Here is a 23,108-nt window from a genome sequence, read left to right on the forward strand (position 1 = left end):
TTAAAAAAATAAAGAAAGAAAAAAATAAAAATAAAGGGAAAAGGACCATGGGTAAATTCACTATTTTAAATAACAAATGTTACAAAATCAAAACCATCTGTTTTGTATGAGAAGAAACTACAATAATAAAGAAAACTCTTGAAAAGTCATTTTCCTTGCCAAAAAAAAAATCAAGAAATTTCTTTTCTAATTTAAATAACAATTATGGCAAGTAAAAAGTTTAAACCATGAAGAAGAAGAAAAAGAATGGATAAAAATGTGAAATATTCATTCAGTGAAATATTATAGCATACAGCAATAGAAAGAAATGAATTGCTGATAAAATAGCGATGAATTTCAAAAACATTATGTTGAAAGAACAAATCCATTCATAAAGGAGCACATAATATATGATTCCATTAATATGAAGTTCAAAAACAGTCACAACTGACCTATGGTGACAATGATGTGGGCTATGGGTGGGAGGCTCTTCGTCTCTTCAGAGATAACCTTAACCTAAACTGTCTGTCCTGGCTTGTGGGTGTGGAACGGTAAGAGGCTGCAGTCCTGCCCTTGGTGACCATAGCAATGACTCCAGTCCCAGGAAACAGTTTAACAATGCAAGGTCTATAAACTTTAAATAGTCAGGGGAAATGCAAACCAAATGTGCTAAAAGCTTATCTAGAATGTATGAAGTCCATGCTAAAAGCTTACCTAGGATGTGGAAGATAAATGCTAATTCAAGCCTATTAAGAACTGAAACAAAAGAACCATTTGGCTTTTCCTCTCTGTAAAAAAGGGACTCAAAAATCTTGTTTGGGGCTCAAGTTTGAAACAGAAAGCTCCCAAGTCCAGCCAGCCATCAATAAACCATTTTTCCTTCTCAAAATCATTCCTGAGTCCTGGCCTTTCTATCACAAATAATTGAACCTCTCTCAAATTCTACAACAACAAAAGTCAGAATAGTGGTTACTTTGCCCATGAGGCGGTGGTGAAAGGGAGGAGGGAACTTTTTGTGGCAAAGGAAATAATGTTCTATATCTTGATTGAGGTAGTGGTCAAATGAAAATCTAAACATACGGTTATACATTTTATTGTACGTAAAGTTTACCGTGAATTTAAAAAAGCTGTATATCATAATAGCTCTCATTAACATTACAATCTAAACTTCCATTCATAGAAGAGAAGCTGGTGCCTTGAGAATGAAATGACTCTTTTAGTCACTCTTGGCAATTGGAATGAAATTCTAAGCTGAACTTTTCCAACTGATGACATTAACACTTGCTTCTAACATGTGACATATTAACAAGAATGAGAGAAGTTCAGTTCTGGAGAACGTTTTTCTCCAAATTTCCATGGATGACTTAACCCAAAACAAAGAATCACCAGGTGAGGAAAGGGAACAAGGGAGGACAGTTCTTGCAGATTTGTTCCAGGCAGTCCTTCAGTCATGCTTCTCAATTTCCCATCTTTTTGACCACCACAGGATCCAGGAAATGCCTTCCTGGACTTGGGCCAGGCTCCTTACTCCTCCCCATTGTCCTTCCTTCTAGCAACATTAATGTAGAACTTAGCCAGCAAGGAAGAACAAGATCTATTCTGACACAATGCTAGAAGATTTTTGTTTCATTTAGGATGTACAGAGCTATGCAAATCACCTCTTTGTTCGTATGAACATACATACCTGTCACTAGCAACGAGAGTTCCGTGCTGAAGGCACTGAGAATACAAAAACTGTGTGAATCCCAGTTTTCATTTACTCTTCCCCTTCTTCTGCTGGTGCCATAGAGTAAAGTGGAGGGAATGGCCAAGGAAAAGGTGGAGGAGACAAGCGAGTTAGAATGGAGAATACCTCCAAGTGAAGTTTCCCAAGTGGATGGGACCATTCTACAGCAGAAGCTATGTAATAACTTCTGGGATGAAATCTGGAACTTCCAAGCCAAGCCTGATGACCTGGTCCTTTCGTAAATCAGGTACAAAACTGTCATAAAAAGAGGGAAAAGGAAGTCAGAGCATTTGTCAACTCCTTTTAGGACCAGGTTAGTGGTAAACTTCAACAACAAGGAAAGCAGTGTAATTGTCTATAAATCAGGTAGAATGGCAAAAGATCTGAATTTTTCTGTAAAAATATAATGTTATTTTTAGAGAAAGAGTAATTTAATTTATTTAAGGTATATAACTAGTGAAAGCAGATTATTCTGATTTTTAAAATCCGTGTTACTAAATTTTTTTTCATTCAACATTTATCAGGAACCTTCTAAATGTCAAACACTAGACTGGACATAGTGATAGATCTTTGTCCTACCAGCATTTACAGTCCAGTCTGGAGAATGACATCAAACAAATCATTACATAGACCTGTCATTACAACATGTGATAACGTCTAAAGAAGGAAGTGTAGGGGGTACAACGAGGGAATAGTAGGAATCCTAACTTAGATCTAGGAAGGTGCAGTGAAAAAACTGAGCCACTGTGACTGTTACACAGGAGGGTTTGTATTTGCAGGACTTGCTGATAGGTCATTTGAGGGTGGTGAGGGAAAGAAAAGAGACAAGATGACTCCAAGTAGATGACAGTGCCATATACTAATTCAGGGAATTCCAGGGGAGGACCAGATCTGAGAGTGGAACAGTCAACCATACAGTTGAATGAGCTGAAGCTTCTCAAAAGTGGAAATGAGAAAACAAGATGTACATGTTTCATTTTCCATATGAGAAATACAGTAATTTAGACTAGGGAGGTATCAGCAGAGATGGTGAGATGAGAAAAAACTGGAATATAGTTTGGATATAAAATTACTTAAGGAGTGAGAGGGAAGGATGAATCAAGGATGACTCTCTTCTGGCTTGACCAATTGAGTGATCCATGTACTGGGAGAGAAAAGTCTAGGAGAGGAAAAAGTGGTGGCACTTCAAGTTAGGGAGGTCGGAAAGTGACACTACAGTTCAGTATTGGATATGTAATGCTTGAGACAACTTTAACACTCCCAAGTATAGATATCAAGGCAGCTGTTAGATATAAAAGCTGGAGTGATGCTCCTTCTAGCTGAAGATATAATTGGAGTTGCCAAATATGTAGTGGAACCTTGAGTTCGGTAAATCAGAGTATGCAACAGGGATCTGCATGTACATGGATTATTGAGGGGGTGTTCCTCAGGAGAAAACCTTAAGGGTATGGGTAGGATGTAGAAGGGGAAGGGTCCAAGCAAAGATGTGGTCTCAGGTAAAGCCTAGCCTTGGCCTGATCCAGGAGGATGTGGTGGGGAGATGAAGGGAGGCATGACATCGTGAGTTAGGAGGTGTGCTTCAAAGGAGGCTGCTACTCAAGCAAAGAGTAGAGCTGTGAGATGTTAGCTGCGAACACAGCAGCTGGAGTGAATGCATCAGTCTGGTACAGGGGATCTGGGAAAGCCTCCAAGAGTGTCCTCTAAACACAGTATTTAAAATGATGGGAATTGTAACAGTTTGATATTATTTATGCATTCCAAAAATAGATATTGGATTATGTTTGTAAACTGGTTTGTTCCTCTGGGCATATTAGATTATATTGGATTCAGAGATTTCACTTTTACTTGATTAAATAACGATTAAGGCTTTGATTGGGCCACATCAGTAGGACATTGAGTCCTTGCCACCTTGGTGGGCAGGAACTCACAGAGACACTGCACTGCAGAGAAGGAAGGTTGGAATTTTGATCCTGGAGCCCAGGAAGTAAACACACAGAGAAGCAAATACATGAGGAAGGAGAGAAGTCTCCATTAGACATGGCAGAGGCCCTGGGAAGAGAGATGAGCCATTCACCTGATAGTCTACAGCTTGCCTTGTAGAGATAGCAGAGCAGCCGAGCCTGAAGAGATACAAGCCCTGGAAAGAGAAGAACCCAGAAAGCCTGCACCCTTGCAGCCATCTTGTTCCAACACGTGGCAACAGACTTTAGTGAGGGAAGTAACTTACACTTTATGCCAGGTAACTGTAAGCATCTACACCAAATAAGTACCCTTTATAAAAGCCAAAAGATTTCTGGTATTTTGCATCAGCATCCCTTTGGCTGACTAACATCATATAAGGAGCAAATGTAGAGTAAAAAAAAACACCAGAAAAAAACCCTAATATGTTTCACTCCTTAGATATTGAACAGAGAAAGAAACACAAATCTTAGAACCAGAAATATCTGAACTGACTGCCCATCCTGATCAAATTAATCAGATGACTGGCAGTACCACTGGTACTTTATAAACAGCTCTAGACGCACAGCCTAGAACCGCCTCTGGGCTTTCTTCATCAAGCTGCCAGTTCTGTCAACGCAGAATCTCTTTGAACTCCCTGAGGAAAAAATGGCAGAATTATCACAGACAACTAGGCCTGGGTTTTCAAGAAGCAAGTCAAGTTATTTGGGATCACACTTTTACCAGCTTCCCCTTAGCATAAGACTTATTAATGTGGAAAAGAACTACTATGTTTGCAAATGGGAGAAAATTTTGAAAAGAGACACAATGTTTATTAATTGCCTACTCAATGCTATGCTCTGCATACTTTCTCTCCTAGCTCTCAAAACCACATGAGAAAAAAAGGGATGCTCAGTAGGTTTAAGTAATTTATCCAAAGGCATTCAAGTGCACAAACATCCAAACCATGCTTCCTCTCAAAGAAACGAGACCAGGCAGCCGAGTGTCCTGAAGTCTTCCTAGAAGTCAATGTAGTGGTCAGTAGATCTAAATATGGAAGAGGCCAAGGAAGGTCAGGACTAGGACAAACTCCCAAAAGTGGAAAGGAGATAATAGGTGAGGCCAGAGAGAGAAACAAATTCACCCCCAAATTTAGCAAAGATTATTTTTCCATTTAAAACCAATGTAAATTTCTTATAGAAGTCATCACTTAAAATTACGTCAAGTTGTGCTTTTTGGCCTTTTAAAGAGGAATCCTGATGAATTCATTCTTATTTATTATGATTCAATCTAGACTTTACAGGTTGTGGACTATTCTGAATTTTTACTTTCCCTTCCTTTTCATATTACAAATATTGTGACTATTTCATGTTTCTAAAGCAAAAAAGTGACCAGAAGTAGGGGAAACCATTTTTAAAGCCAATGTTTAATGGTAAAAGTGAGTGTTTGGGAATGTACGTGATTTTCCTGAAATGGGAGTATTTTTTTAATAAACTAACCTTATGGTTAAATATAATAATTATTTGTATTATCATTTTTAGAAATTCTATATATACGCATATATTTTAAAGTGCATCTTTTAAGTATAAAATTGAGTAAAACTGTTCAGTGCCTTGCCAGTGTGCCCTACTTTAGAATTGTGCTCCTGAGTGTGATGGAGTTGGACTCAGATATGACCTCTCTATGCATGCCTCTTCTGTCACTTTTACTAACCATGCAGTTGGTGCTGGGATTGGTGTATGCTCAGGAAACTTGAACCTCTGGAACATCTACGTGCCAGTTGGGCCTGAAACTCAGCAGAGTTGCAACACCTACTCTCTGTTTCGTTAGACTTACCCAGGTGAGCTAACAGGGAGGTGAGGATGGCCAACCTACATACCAGGGAACCAAGAGAGTCTACAAAACTGTAAGCAGGAGAATCCCATCCATCAGCCAGGTGAGCTCTAAACCCCTTCTCAACTTAGAGGTGGAGTGAACATTGCCACCCCAGGGTACTCAGGATGGAGGAAAAAAATATGGATTAGAATGGACTTACTGGTACTCTACTATAGATTTATCGTGACCTTAGCATTGGAAAAATGATATCACTGATGTAGAGACAGTGGCCACAAGAGTTGCTGAGGGTAGGGAGAAGGAAAAAGAGTTGTGATATTGGGGTATTTTCGGGACTTGGAGTTGTCTCGAATGATATTCCAGGGACAGATGAGGGGCATTATATATCCTGCCATAACCCACTAAATGGACTGTGAGAGAGTGTAAACTACAACATAAACTATAATCCATGCTGTGTAGCAGTGCTTCAAAATATAACTGACGCAGCAAGATGACGTAACAAAAGGAGACACAGATTCCTGGTGCTGCTGACAAGAACACAAGCAGACACAGAAGAACACACAGCAAATGCACACCGAGAGCAGACAACGGGGGGGGGGGGAGAGAAATAAATAAAAAAATAAATCTTTAAAAAAACAACAAAATATACTCATCAAATGCAAAGAATGTACCACACTAACGAAAGAAGTTATTGATGTGGGAGGAGTGGGGTTGTGGGAGCGGGGTATATGGGAACCTCTTATATTTTTTAATATAACATTTTGTGTGATCTATGTATCCTTTTTTAAAAAGACCATTTGAAAAAAGGGAAAAAAAGTAGTAAAACACATATCTGCCCTTCCTCTTTAGGGGAGGAAAAGATGATCATATTCATCTGTTTCAATTCAAGGTAGTAAGCAGCGCAAGTGAGGTACTAACAGTTATGTATTCATTCTGTTAATAACATGTTTCTAAATAGTAATTTACAGAAAATCAATAGTCAGCTCCGCAGTTCTTTCCTTCTACATTTTCTCAGGAACCACGTGGACACAGGAAATCGTAGATCTGATACAGAATGATGGAGATGTGGAGAAAAGCAGGCAGGCCCCATTCAGTTTCAACCAGCTTTTTTGGACCCGGTAAGAAAAACAAACTCTGGTAAGTCTCTTAAAAAAAAAAAAATGTAATTACAACATAAAGATGGGCAAATTGGCAATAGAGAGCTTGAAAGCCTGACCCACTCTGGTAAACAATTCACTTAAATACAAAATTTTGAATACTGGAAAAAATATTTTTTTCCTCATGCAAATCTAGGCAGATCCCTTCTCTTAAAGATATATTTAGCCTTATTACCTAGCAATAGAGAGGTACTCTCTCTCTCTGAAATGAAGCATTCAATGAGTTTTTCTAAGTGTGAAGGTGTATCTACAAAGTCCTATCCCACTAGATTCCCTGCTTTCCATAATGGACCTCAGTGCCAAAGCCAAGAGGGCCCTGGTGCCAGGGGATCCTGGTGTCCAAATATGTAATTCACAATACACTTGCCATGGGAATATTATAAATGGTGGTGGTGTTATAGCTAAGATTACCATGGCACTTACAATGGCCCAGGCATTATACTGAACATTTCATCTATAAACTCATTTACTCTTCATAACACAGTTATGTTGTAGCTACTATTATTATCCCCACTATACAGACAAAAATTGAGACACAAAGAGGTCATGATTTCCCCAAGGTCCCAAGCAAGTAGGTAGCTGAGTCAAGATCTCTACCCAGAAATGCTTTTTCTATGGTCTACGCTATTAACCACTAAACTTAACACTGTGTGTGTGTGCGCGTGTGTGTGTGGCATACATGAACTCCAGGTACATTTTGTGTATCATCTGAAGTATATGATGGAATTAAGTAGACTCTGGGGAATGGCATACTGTATCTATTAAAATCTTCAATATATTGGCCTTCACTTGGTACATCATTTCTTATTATGTAACTCTAATAACACTGACTCAATTCAGAACAACTGAATTATGAATCTGTTTTTGAAAAATGAATGTTATTATTATTCTAGCAATGGTAGAAATTGTCACAATGATATAAAGGCAGCAGTCACCAGAGGTTCTGAGGGGAGAGAGAGGGAAGTATAAGAGTAACATGAGGTTTTTTGGAGACATTGGAATTGCTCTGCGTGATATTGCAATAATGGATACAGGCCATTATACATTTTGTCACAACGAATTAAAATATGCAGTGCAAATTTCCTGAATAATCAAAAAAAATATCCTGAATAGTCAAAAAAATTTCCTGAATAATCAAAAAAAAAAATTTCTTGAATAATCAAAAAATGAAAAAAGTAGAGTACAAAGTGTAAACTATAATGCAAACTATTGACCAAGGTTAGTAACAATGCTTCAATATATGTTCATCAATTGTAACAAATGTACTATACTAATGAAAGATGTTATTAATGGGGAAAGGAGAGGGGAGGGTATTGAAATCTCCCTTTTTTTATGTATCATTTGTGTAATCTAAAGTTTTTTAAAAAGAAAAGAAAAAGAGGACAACGAGCAAGATGGCGGCAGAGTAAAGAGCTCCTAGAGACAGCTCCTGCTACAGGGCACTTAGATAGCTCACCCAGAGCTATCTAAAGCACGTGTTTGGGGGCTCCAGACCAGAAGAGCATCCTGCAACATCCTTGAAGGAATGGACGGAGGAGATTGCCCATATGCAGAGGAGATTTGTAAGTAGAGCACTCCATGCCATGGGGGCACGAATCACCTTGGGAGCTATTCTGCGGCTGGAATTGAAAGCTCCGATTACCAAAAACAGGTGAGGAATAGACAATTGGGCACCAACCTCAGCTACTGATGAGTAAACTAAATTAAGAAAAAAACTGCTCCCAGAATATAGATTCTAATAAACCAGGTGCCAACACATCAACAAAAAATTACAATCTACACCAAGAAACAGGAAGCTATGGTCCAGTTAAAGGAACAATATAAGCCTCCAAATGACATAAAGGAGTTGAGACAACTAATCATAGATGTTCAAACAAATCTCCTTAATAAATTCAATGAGATGGCTAAAGAGATTAAAGACATTAAGAAAACATTGGGGGAAGCAGACATGACTCAATTGATAGAGGATCCGTATGGGATCCATATGGGATACCATATGGGAGGTCCAGGGTTCAAACCCAGGGCCTCCTGGCCTGTGTGATAAGGTGGCCCAGTGCTGCCACATGCAAGGAGTGCCATACCATGCAGGGGTGTCCCCTGCATAGGAAAGCCCCACACACTAGGAGTGCACCTCACATTGAGCCACCCCGCGTGAAAAAAAGTGCAGCCAACCCAGGAGTGGCGCCACACACACGGAGAGATAATGCAGCAAGATAATGCAACAAAAAGAGACATAGATTCCCAGTGCCACTGAGAATGCAAGCAGACACAGAAGAACACACAGCAAATGGACACAGAGAGCAGACAAGGTGGGGGAAGAAGGGGAGAGAAGTAAATAAAATAAACCTTAAAAAAAATAATAAGACATTGGAGGAAGTGGATTTGGTTCAAGTGATAGAGTTTCCACCTACCATATGGGAGGACTCAGGCTCAATCCCTTGGGCCTCCTGGTAAAAAAAAGAAGAGAAAGCATACCCATGCAGTGAGCCAGTGCCTGTGCAAGTGCCCTTGTGGTGAGCCAGTGCCTGCTCAAGTGGCCACAGTGTGAGCCAGTGCCCACACAAGTAAGTAACACAGCAAGATGATGATGCATCAGAAAAGAGAAAAGAGGAGAGTCACAATGAAGTGCAGCAGAAACCAGGAGGTGGCGCAAATTGACAGGAAACCTCTCTCCACATCAGAGGTCTCCAGGATCAAATCCTGGTGAATCCAAGAGGAGAGAAAAATGAGAAAAGAAGAAAACACAGACAACAAAAACAGCAGGGTGGGAGAAGGGAAAGGGAGGGGAGGATAAATAAGTAAATAAATCTTTAAAAAAAAAAGAAGATGACATGGGATAACAAAGAAGAATTTGAAAGCAAATGTAGAAAAATAGCAGATCTTATGGGAATGAAAGGAACAATAAGTGAAATTAAAAATACACTGGAATCATGTAATAGCAGATTTGAGGAGACAGAAGAAAGGGTTGGTGAGCTTGAAGAAATGGCCTCTGAAAGTGAACATACAAAAGAAGAGATGAAGAAAAGAATGGAAAAAATTGAACAAGGTCTCAGGGAACTAAATGACAGCAAGAGATGTGCAAACATACATGACATGGGTGTCCCAGAAGGAGAAGAGAAGGGAAAGGGGGCAGAAGGAATATTTGAAAAAATAATGGTAGAAAACTTCCCAACCCTATTGAAGGACATAGATATCCATGTCCAACATCACAATAAACTCCCATCACAAAAATTTCCAAACAGACCAACACTGAGGCAATACTAATAAAAATGTCAAATGCCAAAGACAAAGAGAGAATTCTGAGAACAGCAAGAGAAAAGCAATGCATAACATATAAGGGATACCCAATAAGATTAAGTGCTGATTTCTCACCAGATACCATCAAAGCAAGAAGACAATGGTACAATATATTTAAGATACTACAAGAGAAAAACTTTCAGCCAAGAATCTTATATCCAGCAAGACTGTCTTTCAAAAGTGAGGGCTTATTTGGAATATTCACAGATAAACAGAAACTGAGAGAATTCCTAACCACGAGATCATATTTTCAGGAAATACCAAATGGTATGCTAGAGTCTGAAAACAAAAGACAGGAGAGAGAGGCATGGAAGAGAGTCTAGAATTGAAGATTATTTCAGTAAAAGTGTCCAAAGAGTGGTGAAATTAAATATGACAGATAAAACTCAAATATTCAGGAATAAACTTAACTAATGATGTAAAGGACTTGTATTTAGAAAACTACAGCTCAATGTTAAAAGGAAAAAATTTTTAAAGTCCTAAATAATTGGAAGAACACTCCCTGCTCACAAATTGGAAGACTAAATATCATTAAGATGTCAATTCCACTCAAACTGATATACAGATTCAATGCAATCCTGGTAAAAATTCCACCAGTAATTTATAAATAAATTGAAAATGTGACTATCAAATTTCTTTGGAAGGTTAAGGGGTCCTGAATAGCCAGAAACATTTTAAAAAGGAAAAGTGAAGTTGGAGGACTCTAATCTCCAGACTTTAAATCATATTACCTAGCTACAGTGGTAAAAACAGCATGGTACTGGCATAAAGACAGACACACAGACCAATCAATCAAATTGATGGTTCAGGAAAAGACCCTCAAATGTAGAGTCAAGTGATTTTTGACTAGCTTGTCAAACCCAGCCAGCTCGGGCAGAACAGTCCATTCAACATATGATTCTGAGAGATCTGTATATCCATAGCCAAAAGAAGGAAAGAGGACCCCTATCTCACATGTTATCCAAAAATTAACTCAAAATGGATCAAGAACCTAAATATAAAAGCAAGAACCATATAGCTTCTAGAAAAAAATATAGGAAAATATCTTCAAGACCTGGTCATAGGTAGTGGATTCTGAAAGGAAATAAGAGGAGGACTGAGATGGACTGCTGATGTTTAATGTATGTAGAAGTTTCACTTAGCTTTACTTTAAAAGTGTGGAAATGTATAGAGTGGATGGTAACACATAATGAATAATAGCCAGTATATAAATGGGGATGTGGCTGAAAATGGTAGTCTAGGGATGTAAATGCCAATTGACAGAATGCTAGAGAATAATCTAGGGACTGAATAGCACAGTAAACCTAGAAGTGGATGAGAATTGTGGTTGATGGTGCAGATGCAAGAGTGTCCTTTGTTAGCTAGAGCAAATGTACATCACTATTGCAGGGTGGTAGGAATGTTGGGAAGCATGGGAAAAATACAATTGGAGTGACCTATGGACTATGGTTAGCAGTAATAATGTAATATTCTTCCATCTATGCCAAAGATACACTGTCTTGATAATGGGGCAGAATGGAAAACTTGTGCCAAATGTACACTATGGGCTTCATAAAAATCGTATGATATTATCTTATATTCTGTAACCAATGTTCCACCGCAGCATGGTATGTTGATAGAGGGATGTTGTTTGGAAATTCTGCACATGTGCATGATTGTTTGGTAAGTTTACAACTTTTCTAATAAAAATACACTTTAAAAATAATAATAGGGTGGATTGGGGAAAAGCACACCAACTGTAAGAAAAGGACTATAACTAAAAGTAAGATTTTGGCAATATTATTTCATAATTTGTAAAAAATGTCTCATGACAGTTCAAGGTGTTGGTGGAGGGTCCATGTATGCAAACCCTGTATGATGTTATGCATGTTTTCTTTGTAAGTTCACAAATTCAACTATATAATTAGTGTTTATGTATGTTCATATATAAATGATATAAAGATAAAAATAATAATAGGGTGGATTGGGGAAAAATACCTTGGAGAGTAGTAATAAATTATTTTAAATAATAAAAGAAAAAATAACAAAAATATGAATGAATGAACAAAGTAATGGCCTGAAACCAAATCCTGCTCATTTTTTTTTAAAGATTTTATTTATTTATTTCTCTCCCCTTCCCCTCCCCCACCCCAGTTGTCTGTTCTCTGTGCCTATTTGCTGCGTGTTCTTCTTTGTCCGCTTCCGTTGTTGTCAGCAGCACGGGAATCTGTGTCTCTTTATGTTGCGTCATCTTGATGTGTCAGCTCTCCGTGTGTGCAGTACCATTCCTGGGCAGGCTACACTTCCTTTCATGCTGGGCAGCTCTCCTTACGGGGTGCACTCCTTGCACTTGGGGCTCCCTTACACGGGGGACACCCCTGCGTGGCATGGCACTCCTTGCGCGCATCAGCACTGTGCATGGGCCAGCTCCACACGGGTCAAGGAGGCCCAGGGTTTAAACCACGGACCTCCCATGTGGCAAACGGACACCCTAACCACTGGGCCAAGTCTGCTTCCCTCATTCTTTTTTTTGAGCTAGCATAATATGTGCTATATTTTCAAAATTGCTCAGTGTCATACCAGGGTGATTATAGAAATGTGCAAAAATTGAGGGTTAAATATAATTTAGGCCAGATTTTGATGAGATCCTAGGCCACCCAAAGTAATTTCAATTTTATCCAATAAGCCATTTGTAGACAAATCCTTGGATGGACATACAACAATTTACTTAATTTTGATTTTATATGGATAGTAATTTAAAAATAATGTAGGCATGTTCTGGATTGTCTGGATGATCAATTTATAATCTAAATCCTACCACATGGTTTTAGTATTTGCCTTGACATATCTTTTAAGTAAAACTTGATGCCAACCAGTACTATTTAATTCCTGAAGATTAATGGGATGATAAATGAAGAGGGGGATTAATAATAAATGATGCACCAAGTGAAGGTAATATATAAAGATTTAACATATACAATGAAACATAAATTACTAAAAGGAAAATGGGAAGAATTATTTTTAACATCTAGGGATGGAAGCCTAAACATGACATAAAACCCAAGAGTCATAGATGACAACCTATAATAAAATCAAGAACATATGAACCAGAATAATTTTTGCAGAAATTGACCAGACTAATGAAATACCTTCTCCAAGGACACTGAAAACTCATCTCCCCGTGCAATGACTGCCTCCATCCTTCTGGGAGCAAAACTGTAAGGTAATTTTGAAGCAGAAAATATTCTTTGAGAAAGAGTCTCCTCATAAGAATGTCAGTATCATCTTATTGTGTCAGAGCCATTGTCCAATTATGCCTATGTTGTGTCTGTGAAGAGCACCAAGAGACTGAGTATGGGACTTGTGATCATCTTCATGTTCTTAATTTCATATTGATAAGGACTCACTGAATATAAAACCTAAAATGAAAAAAGAAAAAGAGCAACATCTAATGGGCTCAATTCTGAGCATCCTAACCTCTCAATAATGCTATGAGGTGGAAGTAAATATGAGCACACTATAGCTTCAGATATTGCGCAACTTATCCAATTATGAATACAGGGTAAACAGAACAGATAGGCTGCAAACACAGGACTTCTTGAACCATCAGCCCTTGATCTTCCATTTCTCTGTACTGCCTCCCACAACCATGAAAGCCTTCCTATATTTAAACCTGCTTGGCCTTGAGATAATGAGTATGTAAATCATTGGAAGGTGGCATTGAAGGAACCTTAGAAACCATGTGCTTCAAAATCCTCTCACTTTATTTCACTTGTACCTAAACTGCCTCCTTTAATCATTGAAGGATGTTTACAAGTTCTAGTCAATCTGAGACATTATGAAAACCAGATTATTGTGTCCTAATTTTATAAACATCAAAATTTTTTCTATACTGAAGTCTACAGGAGTGCGGATGTATTCTCATCTAATATCAATAAGTAGGTCACTAAGGAATTCATTTTAACTCTCTCAGAGACCCAAGAGCCCACTGATGTCCTCATGGGATAAAGAAGTGACTTGCTGTGGCAAAGGTTGGCCGTGGTCCTTGGCACTAAGCTGAAGCAGTCCCCCACCTTCCCTTTCTGTAGGACAGTTCTGTGTGCTTTGAAAATCTTGTTAAGATCTACACCTTATGCATCCGCGGTTCTCTAGACCTTAGCCAGGGTCTTAATCACTCCTCCTTGCTGACTCTAGTATGTCTTCCTATGTAGATTTAAAGTCTAAAGGAGGAAAGAAATGACTGAAGACAAATGTCAATATGTTGTTAGCACAGCTAGAGCCAGGTTTTGGGTGGGAGTGGCAGTAAAATAATGACAACAGTTATAAGGACCACCTGGTGAGTACGATAATAGAGAAATAGATAAGGCATTCTGGGAACAGGGAGTTAACAAGGAGAGGCCCAAGGGGTAACAATGGAGTTGAGTCACAAAACATAAAGAGGAATTTGTCAAATGATAAGGGAGGGGAGGGCTTTCCTACTTACCAGAACAGAAGTCAAGACTATGAGACTCTTGCACATATGCAAGGCCAGAAATGAGGATTTTTTTTTTTTTTAAAGATTTATTTTTATTTATTTAATTCCCCTCCCCTCCCCTGGTTGTCTGTTTTCTGTGTCTTTTTGCTGCGTCTCGTTTCTTTGTCCACTTCTGTTGTCGTCAGCGGCACGGGAAGTGTGGGCGGCGCCATTCCTCGGCAGGCTGCTCCCTCCTTCGCACTGGGCGGCTCTCCTTATGGGTGCACTCCTTGCGCGTGGGGTTCCCCTATGCGGGGGACACCCCTGTGTGGCACGGCACTCCTTGCGTGCATCAGCACTGCGCATGGGCCAGCTCCACACGGGTCAAGGAGGCCCGGGGCTTGAACCGCGGGCCTCCCATGTGGTAGACGGACGCCCTAACCACTGGGCCAAAGTCCGTTTCCCCAGAAATGAGGATTGAATGGTAGGGAGGAGACAGAGGTAAGGGCTCTGTGGCCACAATAAAGTGTCTGGACTTTATCCTACAGGCTCCTTGAATTCCAATGAACATTTACATAAGGAAATGAAATGATCCTGTATATGTTTTAGGAAGCTCCTGGAGAGAAATTTGAAGGTAGGAAATGAACAGCAGAACTAGGCCAAGATTGAAAGCAGGGACATCAATGAGAAGATGAAGACAATAGTCCAGGGAAGATTTATGAAGATTTGAATTAAAGCAGAGACCAAGAGGAGATGAATTTCAAACATAAACAACAGATAATCTACAGGACCTGGACATCCACTGGCTATGAAAGAGAAGGAACAAAGAAAGATCTACTCTGATTTTTGACTTTGTGTTACTGATAATGCCATTAATAGAAAGAGGGAATGAAGGAAGAAAAGTAAGTGTGTGAAGGGAAACTGAATTTTGAACCTGTTGAGTCTGAATTGCCTATAGGACATTCAGGTGGACATATAGATATATGAGTCTGTAGCTCAGGAGAGAGGTATATACATACATAATATATACATAAATTTGAGTCATCAACATATGAAATCTAAAGCAAGGAAGGAGACTTTTTTTAAAAAACAGGAAAAAATGCAAAGTGAGAATAAGTCAAAGTCCTAGAGAATACCAACATTTAAATAAAATGGATATGCCTGGGAGCAAGATGGTGGCTGAGTGAGCTTACCTTACGGTCTCTCCTGCAAAGGAAGCGGCTGGGCACCGTTGGAGGTTCTCCGGGACCAGGCTGTTTCGGGATTTTTGCAGGGCAGGAAGTGTCTGGGCATCAATTTGGTGGGAAGGTAACGGAGAGGATTAGTCTATAAAATATAATTGAAATTCTATTGCACAGAGGTGAGAGCAGCACACAGGTTGCTCCCTCCTTGGGGGGGCGGGGGTGGAGCTGCGGAACTGGCCCTGCAGTCACGCTTTTTGGAGGCTCTGCGGTATGGGGGAATTCGCAAGCCCTGGGCGGGCTGTTAGGGGGTTGACAGGACCAGATGCCTTTGCAGACTGATTTGGGGAAATAAACGGTGTTTTGTTGTGAAGCGGGGAATTTTTGATTGCGGACACAAGTAATAGCGCTTCCGCCTGGAGCCCTGCCCCCACAAGCCCGGCTGCCAATCTGCAGCGGAATTAGATTGCTGGCAATAAAGGGACGTAATTGGGAGGTTGTTATAGGGTGCAGCAAGGGGGGGGGACACGTCTGGAAGCCGATTGGGGAATATTTTGCAAAGCTTGGGAACTCCGGTTTTGGACTCTATTGTCGGCATTTCCGGCTGAAGCCCCACCCATGGGCCTGTTGTCTGATCTGCGTCATTACATTGGCTGCAGTGTAGAGGTGCCTTTAGGTGGCCGTTCTGGGGGATCACAGGGTGGGAGCTGTCCAGAAGCTGAATCGATGATATATCCACATAATAGACCCCAGTGAGTAAGTGAATTGCAGAGTTCAGACATAACATAGAGTTTGCAGATCTGACTTCCCCCATAGGGCTGGCACCCAGCTGCGGGGATCCCTGAGGGCTGTGTTACACTGCGGTGCTCCTAGGCTCCCTGTTGACCAGATTTGAGGTTGCCAGGTCTGAGTCCCCTAAACTCTGGTGGCCTACACCCCAGAGACTCACACCTCTTGAGTCTTCAATATCTCAGACTTTCCATCCCTGAATCCATCACATCCTGAGGTCCATCTAAGGTCCTTGAATGCCCTAGCCCTCAACGTTTGCGTTTTTTCTTTTTTGTTTCATTTTGTTTTGTTTTTATTTTCATTTTATCTTATTTTTTACTTTTTTTAATGTCCTCATTGCTAATACTGCATTATCCCCTAGTCTTTTCTCCCACCGTATCCCCCATAGTCTTTTTTTTTTCAGTTATTTAGGGTTTTGTTGTTCTTGTTGTTGTTGGTGTTGCAATTGTGGTTGGTGTATATCTTTTTTTTTCTTTCCCCTACCTGTTCCCCGCCCTTTGCCCACCCCCTTTATCTTTCTTCCTTTCTTCTCTTTTTTTTTTTTTTTTTTCTGTATTATCTCTCTCTCTTGTCCCTCATTTTCTTCTTATTTTATTTTAACTTAATTATACAATAGGTGCTGCAGGGAACACCTCACATTTGCTGGGTTTTCTCATCCTCCACTGCCTCATCTCTGTGTGAACTGATTTTGGCTACCTACACTATACCCTTTCCCCTACATCTTGATATCCGCCATTATCTACTGTCTCTCCTATATTCCACCTCCCTTTCTTTGATCCACAAAGTGTCTAACTCTTAATTTCTAAAACCTTTGTTTTGTTTTCTGTCTGTTATCCACTCTTGAAACTACTACCTTTCTTTTCTCTTTCCCTCTCTCACGAAAATACTAGCTTTTTAATTCATACCATATTCCTCCCATATTCAGTTGACTACCTCATTATAGGTACTATACCTACTGCTACAACTCTACACAACTTACATGAATCCAATATCCATCCTCCCAGATCTCATATTGTTGCTCTGTTAACATTTATCACCAATACTACTTTACACTTTTTCCTTGCTTACACAATTACCTTACCCCGGCACTAGTACTTTCCTTTAAAGTGAACTCAACCAGCAATAAGAAATTAGAATAAGAAGAACAAAGTGGCAAAGAGAAGATATAACACTTACACAAAAACAACAGCTAATTAATCCCAAGACAAGACAAAGAAGCTAAGGAACTGATTAAACCGGTCAAGATAAAATGATGACCAGACAGCAACAAAAATCTACAAACCAAACCAGTAATCAGGAAAACATGGCTGAATCCAATCAACAAACTAAAAATCAGGAAGGGGAGCAGAACTTCGCACAAGAAATGAAAGATCTCAGAACATTTATCAAAAACAAATTTAATGAAGTAAAGGAAGAAGTTAACAACATGAAGACAACACTTGGAGGGGAAATTGCAGACATACGCAAAAAGATAACAGATATGATGGGAATGAACACCACGAAATCAAAATTAAAATTGCAGCAAATATCAGCAGACTAGAAGAGGCAGAGCAGAGACTTAGTGATGTGGAAGACAGTACATAGGAAATCAAACAGATAGTAGAAGTGGTTTATAAAAAGATAGAAAAAATCCAGGTAGGACTTAGGTACCTGAATGATAATGCAAAACGTGCAAACATATGTATCATAGGCATTCCAGAAGGAGAAGAGAAGGGAAAGGGGTCAGAAGGAGTGTTGCAGGAAATAATGGCTGAAAACTTCCCAAATCTACTGAAAGAGACAGATATCCAAGAAGCACAGCGCACCCCAATTGTCATAAACCCCAACAGGCCCACCCCAAGACATATACTTGTCAAATTATCCAACGCTCAAGACAAAGAGATAATTCTAAAAGCAGCAAGAGAAAAAACCATCACATACAAGGGAAGCTCCATAAGATTAAGTGCTGACTTCTCATCTGAAACCATGGAGGCAAGAAGGCAGTGCTATGATACAGTCAAGGTACTAAAGGAAAAAAATTTCCAACCAAGAATATTCTATCCAGCTAAACTAGCATTCAAAAATGGAGAGTTCAAAATATTCACAGATAAACAGAAACTGAAAGAGTATGCCAACAAGAAACCTCCCCTTCAAGAAATTCTAAAGGGAGTTATGCAGGAAGAAAGGAAAAAACAGGACAGGCAGAGTTGGAGGACAGTGTAAGAGCAACAAAAAAGACAAAAATAGAAGGGAAAAAAAAAAGCAAACAAAATATGACAAACACAACTCAAATCAAAATATGGATAACACAAATAATTCCTTGAAAGTAATAACACTGAATGTCAATGGATTAAACTCACCTATCAAAAGATTCAGACTGGGACACTGGATAAGGAAATATGACCCATCTATATGATGTCTACAAGAGACACGTCTTAGACCCAGAGACTCATGGAGGTTGAAAGTGAATGGTTAGAAAACAATCATACAAGCAAACAATAACCAAAAAGAGGCAGGAGTAGCTATATTAATATCAGACAAAATAGACTTTAAATGTGGAACAATTGTGAGAGACAATGAAGGATACTAAATATTTGTGAAAGGGACAATCTTTCAAGAAGAATGAACAATCATAAATATTTATGCTCCTAACAAGGGCACCTCAAAATACATGAGGCAAACGCTGGAAAAACTAAGTGAAAAATAGATGCCTCTACAATTATAGTGGGAGACTTTAATACACCACTATCAACTTTGGACAGAACATCTCAAAAGAGAATCAATAAAGAAACAAAACTTTGAGCAATATATTAGAGGAGCTGGATCTAATAGACATATACAGATTATTACACCTGAATACAGCAGGATATACATTTTTCTCAAGTGCACATGGATCATTCTCCAAGATAGGCAATATGCTAGGCAACAAAGAAAGGCTTAATGAATTCAGAAAGATCGAAATCATACAAAATAATATCTCTGACCACAGTGGAGTGAAGCTGGAAATTTGCAAGGGACAGAGGCCCAGACTTCATGCCACAATTTGGAAATTAAATAGCACACTCTTAGAAAAACAGTGGGTCAAAGAGGAAATCTCAAAAGAAATCAACAACTACCTTGAAACAAATGATAATGATAACACAACATACCAAAATTTATGGGATGCAGCAAAAGCAGTACTGAGAGGGAAATTTAGAGCCATAAATTCATATATCAAAAAAGAAGAAAGAGTAAAAATTGAAGAACTAACTGCACATTTGGAGGAATTAGAAAAACAACAACAAAGTAATCCAATAGGAAGAAGAAGGAAGGAAATAACAAAGACAAGAGCAGAACTAAATGAAATAGAAAATAAGAAAGCATTTGAAAAGATAAACAAGACCAAGAGCTGGTTTTTTGAGAAGATCAACAAAATTGACAAACCTTTAGCAAGACTAACAAAGAAAAAAAGAGAGAAGATGCAAATACACAAAATAAGAAATGAGAAAGGAGATATCACCACTGACCCCACAGAAATAAAGACTATCATAAGAGGATACTTTGAAAAATTATATTCGAACAAAAATGACAATTCAGAGGAAATGGACAAATTCCTAGAAACACATAAGCAGCCCATATTGACAAAAGAAGAAATTGATGATCTCAACAAACCAATCACAAGTAAAGAGGTAGAATCCATCGTTTAAACCTCCCAACCAAGAAGAGCCCAGGGCCAGACGGCTTCATAGGTGAATTCTACAAAACGTTCCAGAAAGAACTAACACCAATCCTGCTGAAACTATTCCAAAAAATTGAAACAGAAGGAACATTGCTGAACTCCTTCTATGATGCCAACATTATCCTAGTACCAAAGCCAAACAAAGGCACCATAAGAAAGGAAAATTACAGACCAATTTCTCTAATGAACCTAGACACAAAAATACTTAACAAAATACTTGCTAATCATATTCAACAACATATTAAACAAATTATACACCACAACCAAGTGGGATTCATTCCAGGTATGCAAGGATGGTTTAACATAAGAAAATCACTCAATGTAATACACCATATAAACAGATTGAAGGAAAAAAATCACATGATTATATCTATAGATGCAGAAAAAGCATTTGACAAAATACAGCACCCTTTCTTGATAAAAAACACTCCAAAAGATCGGAATACAAGGAAATTTTTTGAACATGATAAAAAGTATATATGAAAACCCTACAGCCAACATTGTTTACAATGGAGAAATCCTAAAATCCTTTCCTCTAAAGTCAGGAACAAGACAGGGATGCCCATTGTCTCCCCTTCTATTTAACATTGTCTTAGAAGTACTTGCCCGAGCACTGAGGAAAGAATCAGACATAAAAGGCATTCATATTGGAAAGGAAGAAGTCAAAATTTCATTATTTGCAGATGACATGATCTTATACATAGAAAACCCTGAGAGATCTACAACAAAGCTTCTAGAACTCATAAATGAGTTTAGTAAAGTCGCAGGTTATAAGATCAATGCGCAAAAATCAGTACCATTTTTGTACACCAATAATGAGAAAGATCAGGAGGAAATCAAGAAACAAATACCATTTACAATAGTAAATTAAAAAATCAAATATTTAGGAATAAATTTAACTAAAGATGTAAAAACCTTATACACTGAGAACTATACAAGACTGTTCAAGGAAATCAAAGAAGACCTAAATAAATGGAAGAATATTCCTTGTTCATGGATAGGAAGACTAAATATTATTAAGATGTCTATCCTACCAAAACTGATCTACACATTCAATGCAATCCCAATAAAAATCAACACAGCCTTCTTTAAGGAACTAGAAAAACTACCACACAGACCAATGGAATCAAATTGAAATTTCTATTATAGAACCTCACATATACAGCCATATAATATTCGATAAAGCTACCAAACCCTCTCAACTGGGAGAGAATGGCCTATTCAACAAATGGTGCCTGGAGAACTGGATAGCCATATGTAGAAGAATGAAAGAGGATTACCATCTCACACCTTATACAAAGATCAACTCAAGATGGATCAAAGACCTAAATATAAGAGCCAAGACCATAAAGACCTTGGAAAGCAGTGTAGGGAAACATCTACAGGACCTTGTAATAGGAAATGGATTCATGAATATCACACCAAAAGCACGAGCAGCAAAAGAACTAATAGATAAATGGGACTTCCTCAAAATTAAAGCCTTCTGCACCTCAAAGGAGTTTGTCAAGAAAGTAAAAAGGGAACCCACACAATGGGAGAAAATATTTGGCAACCATATATCTGATAAGAAACTTATAACTTGCATATATAAAGAACTCCTAAATCTTGAAAATAAAAAGATAAACAACCCATTTAAAAAATGGGAAAAAGATTTAAACAGACACTTCTCCAAAGAAGAAATACAAATGGCTAAAAAGCACATGAAAAAATGCTCCAAATCTCTAGCTATCAGGGAAATGCAAATCAAAACTACAATAAGATACCATCTTACTCCCATAAGATTGGCAGCTATGAAGAAAACAGAAGAATACAAATGCTGGAGAGGACGTGAAGAAAGGGGAACACTCATCCACTGCTGGTGGGAATGCGGAAGGATCCAACCATTCTGGAGGACAGTTTGGCGGTTTCTCAAAAAACTAGCCATAGATTTGCCATATGACCCAGCAATACAACTGCTGGGTATATACCCAGCAGAACTGAAAACAAGGACACAAACCGATATATGTACACCAATGTTCATAGCAGCATTGTTCACTATCGCCAAAAGTTGGAATCAACCTTAATGCCCATCAACAGACGAGTGGATCAATAAAATGTGGTATATACACACAATGGAATACTACTCGGCTATAAGAACAAATACACTACAAACACACGTGATAACATGGGTGAATCTTGAGAACCTTATGTTGAGTGAAGCAACCCAGGCATTGAAGGACAAATACTACATGACCTCAATGATATGAAATAAGAAAGCTGCCTCAGAGAGCTAGAGACTGGAAAATAGGCTTACAGGAAATCGGGGGGTGGAGGAAGGATGTGAGCCGACGTCTGCAGGGGTGGAATTTATGATGAGCTGGCGGTAAGTATGAACACAAAGAAGAGATAAAATGGGGGCAAGGGGTTGCCTTTCGGTGGGGCTTTGCGGGTTTGAGGGGGGCTGGGGATGGGCAGATGGGTAATATTGCCCAAAAATTGGGGGGAGGGAGGGGCAACATACGAACATAGGAGAGTGTTAGGTGTTGGTTGAGAGTAAAATGCTGAGAAAATCGTATCAAAATATAATTAGGAGGGTTACCTGTTTAGGATGCTCGGAGGGGATGGCCTAATGCAGGACGGGCTCCTGGGGAATGTCTAAATGCTCATTTTGCCAGAGTGGGTTGTACCATTGGGTAGAGACCCAAGTAGTGAGAGTAGGGGTGGACCCACATCCTGGGGAGGACTAATGCCATCAAATAGAGGGAACTGTATCTCTCAAGAGAAAGGGTGGCTCCCAGGGCATTAGGGCAGTTGAGCAAGTTAGGCCCTGAACACTGTTGCAAGTATCTCTGGATGTGGCTCCTCGGGAAATGGAGGTTGGGCCCCAAGGGGAGGGGAAATTGGATGTTGAATGTGTGGAACCAAGATAAATGTGGGGTAAGAGAGAAGTTTCGTGAGAGTACACAAAGATGGATATAAAACATGTAATATTACACCATAAACATAGGGGATGACAGACTAATAATGTAAACCATAATGTAAAACATAGGATAACTAAAAATTTAGAAAACTGTATATCCTAAAGTATGGACCACAATGT

The 23,108-nt window shown here is 39.0% G+C and overlaps 1 pseudogene; it reads left to right on the forward strand.

Moving 5' to 3' along the window:
- The first annotated feature begins 1,782 nt into the window (after positions 1-1,782).
- The window catches only part of LOC131273913 (sulfotransferase 1C4-like), a 33,347-nt pseudogene continuing 12,021 nt past the window's right edge, over positions 1,783-23,108 (forward strand).

Source organism: Dasypus novemcinctus, chromosome 17 (genome assembly GCF_030445035.2).
Source record: "Dasypus novemcinctus isolate mDasNov1 chromosome 17, mDasNov1.1.hap2, whole genome shotgun sequence".
NCBI lineage: Eukaryota > Metazoa > Chordata > Mammalia > Cingulata > Dasypodidae > Dasypus > Dasypus novemcinctus.